The following is a 12,487-nucleotide window of genomic DNA, read 5'->3' as shown; positions in this document are numbered from 1 at the left end:
GCAGCTTTCTAATAAGCTAAACAGGACTCTGTCTAAAGTGTTTTTTGACTTGGTGTCAAATTATTGAGAAAACAAGGGCCTAGGCCAGTGATTTTCTTTTTCTTTTTCTTTTTTAAAAATTTCTTTATTGATGGTTATTACATATGTGTCCTTATCCCCACATTACCCGCCACCCCCGCACTCATGCCCTCATCCCCCTGTTGTCTGTGGACATAGGCCAGCGATTTTCAACCATTTTCATCGCATGGCACCCATGAACTAATTACTAAAATTCTGCAGCACACCAAAAATATATGATATGTTTTGCCGATATGACAAAAATAATTAAGCATGCCTAGCTGGTTTGGCTCAGTGGATAGAGCGTCAGCCTGCAAACTGAAAGGTCCCAGTTTCGATTCTGGTCAAGGGCACATGCCCGGGTTGTGGGCTTGATCCCCAGTGGGGGACTTACGGGAGGCAGCCAATCCATGATTCTCTCTCATCATGGATGTTTCTATCTCTCTCTCCCTTTTTCTTCCTCTCTGAAATCAATAAAAATATATTTAAAAAATAATTAAGCATAATTTTGATTCATTCACACCTGATGGCTACTGTTGTGTTGGCTGTTGTCATTTTTTAATTTGACAAGGTAGGGGGGTAAAGAGGTCAGTGGCCCTGACTAAGAAGCCAGGTATTGCAAGTTTACAAAATTCTTACAGCACACCAGCTGAAAATCACTGGACTAGGCAAATGAAAGAGATTCCCTTCAAGGTGAGCAGCAGGAGGTCAAGGTAAGTAGCAGACCGGGCCGTGCAGGCTGAAGCAGAGAGAATATGTGGCTTTGCTCAGTAGGGAACCTAAGAATATCTGAAATAAAGCAGGCATCAGGAAGGATCTCAACAGCCCTTACAGCTCAAGACAGTCAACCTCCAGGGCAATGAGGCAAAATGGAAAAGCCAAGAGGGAGAGCCATCCTTCGCACGACCCCCGGGCCTGCGGACCTGACACCAGGGCCGTTGCTTTCCCCAAGCTACGAGCACACACATGATTTTGATTCCTACATGCATACAAGTCACCTGCGAACAGGTGACTCTTTTCTAATGTTTTCTACTTTCCAAGGAAATCATTGACTTCCACAATTTCTCTTTTCTAGCCCGCAGTTCTTTGGCACCAAGTGAATCTGCTAAGTCCCTTCTCTTTAGAGCAAACATCAGCCAACGTTCACAGAAAAGGGCCAGAGCATAAATACCTTCGTCTCTGTCCCAACTCCGCTCTGGAAGCGAGAAAGCAGCCACTGGGAACACCGATAACGCGTTAAGGAATGGGCATGGTTGCGTTTCAATTAAATTGTATTTACAAAGCAGGTGGCCTAGTTTGGCAATCTCTGCTTTAAAGGACGCTGGGACTATGCTATACAAAAACAAACCAGAAACATTTGATCATACACAACACTCTCTCACCAATAATTATTACCATGAAACAAACCAGAGGGCTCCAACAGAGAAAACCATGAAATGGGAGAGACAGGCATTCCTACATTTGAAACAGTGCTTATCATGCAAAGCCAAAGACTCAAATGTTCAAAGATGAATGCGAATTGTGATAAGCAAGGAAGTGAGTAAAATCATCTGTAGACTATAGTACAGGGGTTCCACATGAAGGTCAAGGTAACCATTAGGAATGAATGGGAAACACCAATAAGAAGTCCAGCCTTTGAACCTTTAAGCACAAAAGTACAACAAGAGGCAGAGATATGAAATTGGGCAGTAGCAGGACATCCGGTCCAAACAAATGTCCTCCAGACATCTGAGGCCCCTCCCTGTGGCCCCAACACTACTTGGCACTGGCCTCACTGCTTTGCTTTCTTCCTTACTCATATGCAAGTGTTCATATGATGAAAATGATTAACGTGGGAGGCACATGGAGGAAGATGAACAAAACAGAGCGAGAAGGCACTGGAGAAAATCTGAGCCAGAGGAGGGTCATGAGGCCGAGCACCTTCAGGAAGACTGGTCTTTTGGCTGTTCTGTGGCTGTGCTACTGTCTCCCACAAATGGAATTTGTTTCTACTCTTCTTCTTACCCGGAACTCCCTTCTTTCATAAGTAACAGCCAACACTTCTGAAGGACTCACCTCATGCCAATGTTCTAAGTACATGATATACACATACTTGGATACTTTTGATCCTCAACAGGTGCAGTAGGTCCTATCATGGAACAGATGAGACAACTGAAGCACAGAGAGGCCACGTAATTTTCCCAGGGCCACACAGCTAATTAGTGACAGAACTGGAACGAGAACCCAGACAGTCTGGCTCCAGTCTGTGCTCCCAGCCTCCACATTATCCTGAGTTCACAGCCTTCCTCCTCCACAGCGCTGACTGGGCACCTCACCCTCCACTCTACCCTCCTGTGTATCCCAGAAAGTTTTTTTTTTTTTCATTTTTCTCAAGAAAATGATTTAATATAGCTTTCAGATACAATTGCCAATTTATAGGAAATAAAGAGGACAGGGAAAGATGTGAAAGGATATCCTGGGTAAGCAATCAGCAAAATCTAGACTGTAGCAAACTCTCCAGGATAAACAACTCGCTATTTTCAATGACTAGATGACAGAAAGACGGTGATTGATTTTGAACCTATAGATTAAGAGACTTAAAAGGCTTATAACCACTTTCAATGTGTGGATATTATTTAGAGCCAGATTTAAAAACGAACAAACTGAAAAACAAATTATGACATTTATGAGACAATTATAATTTGAACACCATCTGAATGATTTAAAGAATTATTTTTTCATATAAAAACGGTATTATGAATATACCTCTAACGCGCTTATCTTTTAGAGATTTATTCTGAAACACTAATGAATATAATAAAATGATGTCTGGGATTTGCTTCCAAATAGTATGTGAGGAAGAAACTGGGTGTGGCAGAAATGACACGAAATCGGCCATGAATTGATTGCTACTGAAGCTGCATGATAGGTGTTTGAGGACTCATGATCCTCTTCTGCTTACTTTTGTAAAAGTTAAAAAATTTATATAATAAGAATTTTATAAAAGTGTGAAAGAGAGACACGCTAGGGTTTCGGAATAAGGCTTCAGGCAAGGAGGAGATTCCCTATTTGTCAGTATTTCATCTACACGTGTATCCTCTTTCAGCACATATTTTAAAGCGTACAGCGAAAGTTTAAATGGAATGCAAGTATGGAAGGGAAGTGCTCTCATTCCTGAAAGATAAGCCTTGGAGATGCTGGGATAACCTGCAATTAATTCCCTCAGGAGCAAGTTTCTTGAAAGCACTCGCAGATCAATGAGGACTAACCTCTGTTACCCCCTGGCCATACCTAATCCTGCTCTGACAAGTTCAGGGTTGAAAGCACGAGGAGGATGAAAAGCACGCCCATACATCTCACGACTGGAGGAGGAAAGGAAGTCCTCAGTGAAGGGGATAGGGAGCAACGACACACATGAGAGAGTGAAAGGCCACATGGTGTCAAGTTCAAAGCACTGTCCCCAGAGACCTAAGTTTCAGTCCAAGCCCCACAACCCATCTGCTGAGCAACTTTAGAAGGTCACTTAACTACTGTGGACCTTGACTCAGTTATCTTCAAACTGAGGAATTTGAACTCATATTCCTAAGAAGACCCATAATCCAAAAGATAAAACTAAAGATATATGCTCTTGGAAGCCAGCCAGAACACTAGACCCAATAAATTACTCATTTCTAGTCTAGTGAAGGCTTCTCTGAAATGTTACCACTGAGCCACAGAGCTCTGGGTCTTTGGCAAGGTGAAATTAGTGAAGCTGGGAAGAGACCATATTGAATAAAATGGAATCTGAAAAGTAATATGCTCTACACTGGGATCAATGTTTCAACTAAGGGGATAAATTGTGGATGAAAATGATGGGATGAAAACAGATGAGAGTAAATGAGTTTTCTGCCGGGACACTGCTAACTCCGGGTGTTCAGCCATCCATTGGTGCCAATTGTCTGGAAGGCAATCTGTCCTTCAATAACCGTAATCAGATGTCAGACAAAGAATACCTGAGACTTACAAATTTCACAGGCCAAATAATACTGCCTCAACTTCCAGAAACTAGACTCCCACAATGCAATGCATGACTTTCCATTTGGTGTCCCAAGATCAGGCATAGCTCCAGGTCTGTGTCTCCATGGAGATGCATCCAATATACCCAGTCATTAGGTCTTCAACAAGAGTTTAAGAAAATAATTGGTCGGGTTTGCTAAATGACCTTCAAAGATAGGACAAGTCCTTGGAAATGATGAAGGAGCCTGGTATACTGAATTGGTTGCAATACTCTTGACCTTAAATTGCAGGAATTATTCACTAATCAAGAACGACTAATTCTCTCTGCTTAGAGAGCCTAATTAGTTTTGTGCTCATGCTTCCCCTTCTGACACAAAGTACCTCTTCACAACTCGGGGAGGTTTCCGCCAGCATTGCCTCGACTGGTCTTGACAAGAGAAGAGATGAATCATAGCAGCAGCCTGGCACCCTCTCAATCTATAACAACTCCTCCTCACCAGGGGCTAAATCAGAGCCGGCCAGATACAGGGAGCTTTTTTCCTTTTCTTTTTAAATAAAAAGAGGGACATTCACAAAGGAGAAGCCCTATTTGACATCAGTAGAATTACTGGTGACTTGGCCAATAGAGCTGCTGTCAGGGTGGGTCTATGCAGATAGTGAAGGCAAGCCCAGATAGGATTGGCTTGTGATGATGGTTCCAAAACTAATCTGTTTCAAGAGATAAAATGCTCAACATAATCTCTGGTATAATGAAGACGCATAGAGCTAAATGCCTGTCAGACTCCTGAGCCCCACCTCCATTCAGCTATGGTAAGCCAAGGCTTTCATGCTTTCTCCACTGCAAGTGTTTCTTCTTGAAATCGAGCATGTGTACACAAGCTTCAGTTACCTGCACGAACAGCATTCTACCCTAACCCAAACGAACCTACAATCCCAATAAGTCTGGGTTGGGCTAATTTTGAGGCCAATCCATTTTTTCTAATCTCACAGTAATAGGGCAGTGATGAAAAGCTGTCCAGAAGAAAAATAACAGATAGTGAGTGGGGGGAGGAGGGTTGTATTTAAGTAATGCAGGATGAATAACATACATAAGGAAAATATGTAAATGAATAGAGCAATAATATTAATAAAAAACTACCAGGCTGACAAGCAATAGGTGAGATGATTACAATCTTGGTGGAAAAATTAGCTAATAAATAATTCATAAATCTCTCTGGGGGTAGGGAAGAAAACTTATCTACTCTTCAGCCATGCTGTCTCCCTCTCAATGGAGTTGCTGCTATAGTATTCTTTTTCTGCGTGCACATCGCCCAGTACACCCAATGTCCCCAGAACATTCTATAAGTACGTATTAGATAGATGGAGTACCTGAATTCTTGCCTATAAAAGCATCTTGTACCTCAAGCAATATCTGTATCTTACAATGTAATCTATTCCCCTAAAAAAGAAATTAGAAGATATGTCACTTAGTTCCAAACCTGTGGCAAAATACAATGTAGAGGTTGTCATGCTGCCTGGGTGAGATGAGATACTAAAACATAGAAACACCAAGATGTAGGACCTTTCATCACCTAAGAGGGTTGCTAAATCAGAAACTTAATTCCAACCACTTACATGTTTGGCTCTGCCAGCTAAGCACCTTACCAGAGAGAACTAATGAATTTTTATAGTACAGGCAAATCCCTTCCTTGCAGTTCACTCATCGATAAAGGACAACAAGCAGAAATAAAAACCCAACACTTTGAGGTGACTCTCTACTAGACTCCTGGGTGAGGATGTCGTCAGCTTGCGCCACATCAGTTGTATTTACAGTGGTAAGTTCTCTCTCTTATCCTCCTGTTCATGCTAAGCTGTGCTCAAAGGCACAGAGAGACATCAGTGGCTGCCCCATAGCAAAGTTCCAGAAGACAGCGTGCTGAGTGGATGGTTAGGGTAGCCAGGGTTAGTTACATGAATGGGTGTCTCCTGGATGTTGCTACTTTCATATATACCCATCCATGTTTGATGGTATTTGAGGAGTTTTAGACAGAATAAACTATGAGATAGCTTCCTCCTAACAAGTCTTTATCATGAGAGTTGGTTTCTGAATATCAGGAGTCTGAATAGGGTTCTGTTACTGGTTGAGCTACTAGTACCCAGCAAGAGGGCTACTGAGGAGGCAAGGACTTATGGATGCCCTCTTCCTTCCCCCGTGAAAATGACCATCCTGACACAACCAACCAGCCAGGGTATGGTTGCCAACAGTTCCAATGGGAGGAGAAGGGTTACGTCAGCCAGAGAGACTTAAGGTGCAAACGTGGTGATGATGTTTCCTGGGGCTCCCTTTGAGTTTCTAAAATAGTCCAGCTCTAGAGTCCACGGGGAGTTTGGCCATGATAAGTAGGTTAAGTATACCCTGTCTTTCGGTACTTGCACTCTCTCGGTATTTACTAGGCATCCACTGGAGCACCTATTCTCAGCTGCAGTGACAAACATTCCCGGTAAACCCCAAAATTCCCTTTCTGCTCCAAGACATCAGTGTCAGTCTCTTCAAAGTCTTCCCTATGTTGGTTACGTAAAACCATGTTACTTGGTTACTCTAGACAGTTAGGATCTACGTCAGCCAAGAAATTGTGATGCAGGGCTTGCTGTAGTGTAGGCAAGACAAGGAAAACCTACCCACCTTGGCTGCGTTTGCCTGATGTGATCATGGTCTGTCCTGGCAAATGAAAGGTGGGAGAACAGGTCAAGGCTGTGTAAAATGTGCACAAAACATGTATTTGGGCCTATGTCTATAAAAATGGTACCTTCAGAAACATTTCTTTTGCCCTCAATTTACAAGCATTACCAGGCCTGAAAAGTTTTCTTTCTTTTCTATTATTACCGTATATGGATCCCATGAATAAGAAACAGATCATGTCTGATCCTCCTAATTATGTGTTAGGTCCCGCCACAAAAATCACTAGTTATTGGATACCACAGTCCGAGAAAGTCAAGTACACGGGTCTGAAACTGTGTATTTTATGTATCCATGAAATTACCAAAAAATAATTTTTAGGCACCCTCTATTGAACAGGTTTGCACTGGTTCTTAAAAATCAGGACTTGCAAATGTTTATATATTTAGGCAGAAGTTTTTCAAAACATATACGATAACCAACACATTTTTAAATCTACCATTAAAAGAACATTTTTTGCTGATAATATGATATCCCAAAATCCTTCTCCATTCCAAAGAAAGGCTGGCTGTATTCTAAGCAATTGTTTTCATTTAACACAGTTAAGTCCTCCATCTCCCCATCTCCATTGACAGACACGCTTGGCAACAAAACCTGCTTTCTGCCCAAGTAATCACTGAAAAGTCCTCACCACTCCTGGGAAGAAGGAGGGGCCAATCCTTTGAAAACCCCATTTCCATTTTATCTTCAATGTACCAAATAATGGAATTTCTACATAACAATATGACTTTTTTCCTGACAGCATGTATTCGGATTTCCTGTTACACATTCCGTTACTTGATTTGTGGTGATGTAAACTATTTCTGACATACTTTGATGCCTCCACCCTTTAAATACTTGCAGCTTATCTGTGTTTTTAAGCCAATTTTCACCCAATGTTTGCCATATTCCCGTTTAACTTTGAAAACCTTTAACCAGGCAACAGAATTGTTGGTTCCCTTATCTTGAATTTGAATGCACACCAAACATCTTTTTAGGCTACCCCATTTAAAAAGCTTTTTCTTAGGAGTACCTTCCAGCTGGCTTGCTTTTCTACACTCTCCGAACCTTATCAAGAACTTCTTAATCTTTGGCCTTGAAAATGCCACCTGTGTTCCTGTCTTCACGCTTTGGCCTGACCTCCCCCTGCTGCCCCGAATGCCTTCTCCCTTCACCTGCTTAGTGAAGTCCAGCCCCAGGCCCTGCCTTTGCTGCAACCTGGCCCCAGGGAGGTTGACCTCTCCATTTAGCCTCTGCCTGTGAGGGCCCAGGTCTTCCGGACTGCGTTCTCAGGGGCACTTCCCTCCTCTGCCTTGTAGGACATATACCAAAGAGTATATCCCTTCTGGAAATACCGCTGCCATGCAGTGATCTAGGGGTTGTATGGACATTTCTAATTCTCAGAAGGGCTTTAACATTACATTAGGGCCCATATTTCAGAGAAAAGGAAACCGAGCCTCAGGTAATGTCAGTGATGGGCCCAAGGACAGAACCAGGGTTTGAACCCAGGCCCCGCCATCTTGGAAATTCACGTTTGGTTCACTACACCCAGCGCCTCTGCTTCTGAAGTGAAAATAAATGCTTTAGAGTCAGGCCTGTGTCTGGCACCTCAGTGTCCTCTGCTTGCTCTCTAGGAGTCTCAATGAATATTCACGGGGAGGCTCCACTCCAAGGAGGCTGCACTTCCTGAGAACACCACTGTGGAGGGGCAGAAGAAAGGAAGTTTGGGATTAAAATTTCTGCAGATAACCCACAAGTGAATGATCCGCAGGTATAATCATTCCGAGTTGGCAGGACACAGTCTGCACGGAGGTCCGCTGCCTGACTTGTCATGTCGGAGGCGGGCACCAGCGCTGACCTCCACGGCTGCGGCTGCTGGGGAGCTTGCTGGGCTGGCATCAACCTCCACGGGTGTTAGAGACGGTATGACCACAGCTGGCACTGCCACCTGCAGTGTCCAAAATGGAACCAATACTTTTCCCAAGTCAGAGTTATTTATGTGTTTCACTTTAAGTGCCAGGCTGACTTCAAATGAACACCTTCGCCCAGCTGGTGTGGCTCAGTGGTTGAGTGTCAACCCATGAACAAAGAGGTCGCTGGTTCCATTCCTGGTCGGCACATGCCCAGGTTGCGGGCTCGATCCCCAGCATGGAGTGTGCAAGAGGCAGCGATTGATGATTCCCTCTCATCATTGATATTTCTATCTCTTTCTCCCTCTCCATCTCCTTTCCTCTCTCTCTAAAAATAAAAACATTAAAAATATTTTTTAAAAATTAACACCTTCACTTCCTCTTCAGTAGTTGCATTTTCTGATGATTTAAAATACAGAAAAACTGCTTCCTAACATCAGACCGGTCCCCACGTCACAAAGGCTCATGATATATTTATTTGTGGTTTACAGCCCAGAGTTATGTTTTAGGAGATAAGTTTGTGGCTGTGATTTTTTTCTGTCTGTGCCATGACATGGATATCACCATTTTGATTTTGGTAGGGGATGGAGAGAAGTCTTCATGATTTTTTGAAAAATGAAAAATGTGTAAGATTATTATTTTAAAATATGTTTTAATGATTTTTCAGAGAGAGAGGAAGGAATAGGGATAGAGAGATAGAAAGATCGATAAGAGAGGAACATCATTAATTGGCCCCCCACTGGGGATTGAGCCCACAACCGAGGTACGTGCGCTTGATGGAATCGAACCTGGGACCCTTCAGTCGAGGGCCAACGTTCTATCCACTGAGCCAAAACAGCTAGAGCTAAGATTATGTTTTTAAGGGACAGTCCTAAAAGGCCAGGCAGGACACTGCAGGCCAGGTTATAGCTGGGACGCCGTCCACAGGGGCAGCTACATCTGTGCAGCACGTGCCTCCTGAGTAGATATCGCTGACCTTTCATTTTGCATTTGCAGTCCAGGGCCCAGCAAAGTGGCAGGTGCCAATGAAGGCCGCTGGGCTGACACAAAGGCAAATGCAATCAGGTGGGCTCGATCGCACGGCACAGCTCTGCCAAGATCACTAGGCCAGGGTCATCATCACAGTCCGCAATGCTGAGAAATGAGTGAGATGCAACAGTCTTCACAATACAGTCCGCATGATGCCATTACTGAGAGTAAATGCACCCCTCCGCTACTTACAACCCACTGCTTCTGGAAGGAAAAGGAAGAAGCCACAGGGACCTGCGAGCCATTCCCATGTTTCAGGGGGTAAATGCTGGGTCTCTATGAACATCTCAGGAATCAAAACTTATCCAGACCCTTCCACTAGCTTCAGAAGTTCATTTCACTCTTCTTCTTCCAAGTTACACTGGTCAGCTGCATGCGCTTGTCCAGTTTTTGTGTTTTCCATGTGGGGATATCTTTTACCAAAATGTTCTTGCTTATTTTCCCCTTAGAATCTACTGTAACTTTAAGGTGTGTTTTTTTTTTCTTCTTTTCTTCTTTAGAAACAGAAAAAGGGAGGGTATTTAAATGAGGTTTGGAGTTCAAAGCTAAATAGAAGGGCAGTTTGTTCAGCTGGACATATCCAACCCTGCTCTGAAATGTTTATTTTATAACTCTGTCCTATTTTAAAAGTCTTATTTATAAAGATTAATGGCCATGACTTCTGAATTTGGAGAGAGAAGCGAAATGCCTGAGCCCAGACATCCAAATGGAACTCCAGCGATAATTCATATCAACACACAATGATCTCCAAAGCAACTCCCTACACAATAGAACAAATGAAAGGAGACAAAATGATGAGCCTGTCTATGCTGCTGTATGATGACAACTCCAATTCTTGTGTTGTTGCTGATGCATTGCCAAAAATATGCTGCTTACTAAAATGGCAATAAGTGCATAAAACAAGTGTGTGTGTATGTGCATATGCATGTGCGTGTGAGTGTATGTTTAAATCATGCTCTATTTAGCTACTTACAAATTATGGACATCAAGACGCTAGAGTCACTCATTTATGTTTCTAACAGAAAAAGCAAAATGATTCTTCTTTGGTATTTCAATCCCATATTCTACTTCTCTTTTCACCAAGCTAATTCTCATCTTATGTGGTTCTGACCAAACATTGCCAAGAGAGCTAGGGAGTCCATTTTCAGGACTGAAGTCTGTTTTTTTAAAAAAAGATAATAGGTTAAAAATAAAATAAAAAGAGAGCCAGGTAAATGAGCTGGGAGGGGCCCCTGGGAAGCTGAGAAAGGACTGCAAGCAAACAAAGTTGAGAAAGAATGGGAAAGAACAAGACTGAGTGGGCAGGTGGTGATAGGTGGGGCAAGAACTGAGCAATAGAGAGGACAGGAAAAGGAGATAGAGAGAACAGGAAAAGGAGATAGAGAGGACAGATGTCAAAGAATGCAAGGAGCAGGGAATAAGTAGGCAGAGCTCTGGACTGCACTGAGATTCGTCAGGTAGTTAAGCAGTGGAATTGGGTGTTGGATAGTTCTACCATGTAGCAGTCACTGGATGAACTCGGGCAAGTTTCTTAACCTTAGGGTGAGCATATAATCCACTTTACAGAGTTATTGTGAGGATTAATTGAAATAATCCAAGCAAACACTTTGTACATGGTGAGCACTGTCCAAAAGTCAGCTGTGCTGATGAAGGTGACTCTTTGGCTCCATGGGAATCTCTACATGAGCCACTTAGAGTTTCTCTCCTCCAGAAACGTACATTAGGAGGGAAGATAAAATATGTACACAAATGGATCTCTATCACAGAAAAAATGAAATATTTGGTGGGTCTTCAAAAATAACACAAGCTCTAAAGAACTCAGAAGACCAATACACTGAAATTCTACCAAGTTAAAAAATAATTGAGTTAAAATAGAGAGATGAAAGGTGAATAAATAATGTGTCATGACATGGGAAGAGAGCAGATAGGAATACAGTAACTGTGTGCATGTTAAAAGGCTGGGCTTTCAAATTGCACAGATCTGGGCTCAAATCCCAGCTAAGCCGTTTACTAGCCGGGTGACTTTGAACATGTTACTTGCTTCCTGGAGCTCTGTTTACGTGTGTAAAAAGGGGAATACAAATCTCTTTAAGACTGTTATGTGGATTAATTGAGGAAGTATAGAAATTTAGCACAGTGGTTTAACAAATGTGGTGTCATTATTGCTTTTAGAGTTTAGTACTATATTTAAAGTTCATAGGGGATTTAGAGAACCTTGCATGAGGAACTAAATAAACTAGGCTCAGTATCCTTGCAGGAGAGAAGGCGGGAGCCAGAGCACAGGCCCAGTAGGTAGGTCAGCATGTAGGCGGGCCATGCATTTCGGGGTGGGCAGTAGGAGGCAGAAATAAAGCCACATGAAGAGCTGTATCAAAACAGGTAAGCAGCTGTTCCACTGTGACCAAAACAAGCTGGAAAGAGATTTAAGTTAAATGTCGACAGAGAAGTTTCATGATATGCAAATGTGCAGAGCCACTGACAGAAATCACCACCAGTATCAGCCTCATGTGGAGGGTTTTAAGATACACAGGCAGTAATCTTTATTCATGTTTTAATACAGTTCTGCCTACAGGCTGATGGATGGAATGAATAACTGTCTCAGTACATCTCCCTACACTGCAGATAAATGGCATTTGCCTCTTGGTTGAAATGGAGTTTTGGTGAGTGTCATAGAAAAAAGAGAGAGGAACAAATATGTGTTGTTGTTGTTGTTTTTTCTCCTGAAGAAACCACATTCAGGAATCTGGCACTATGCTAGGTTGATCTGTAGCAATTCTGCATTGTGGACCATAATGTTTTTATGTTGTTGTTGTATTTCATG

General features: G+C 42.6%; 1 protein-coding gene across 3 annotated transcripts in view; it reads right to left on the bottom strand.

Annotated features, from left to right (window-relative positions):
* The window catches only part of GHR (growth hormone receptor), a 200,700-nt gene that overhangs the window by 157,570 nt on the left and 30,643 nt on the right, over positions 1-12,487 (bottom strand). The gene's annotated exons all lie outside the window — the stretch shown is intronic.

The sequence above is a fragment of the Myotis davidii genome, unplaced genomic scaffold (genome assembly GCF_000327345.1).
Source record: "Myotis davidii unplaced genomic scaffold, ASM32734v1 scaffold348, whole genome shotgun sequence".
In the NCBI taxonomy this organism is placed as follows: domain Eukaryota; kingdom Metazoa; phylum Chordata; class Mammalia; order Chiroptera; family Vespertilionidae; genus Myotis; species Myotis davidii.
The sequence above is the reverse complement of the archived record's forward strand: the minus strand, read 5'-3'. Positions and strand labels throughout refer to the sequence as shown.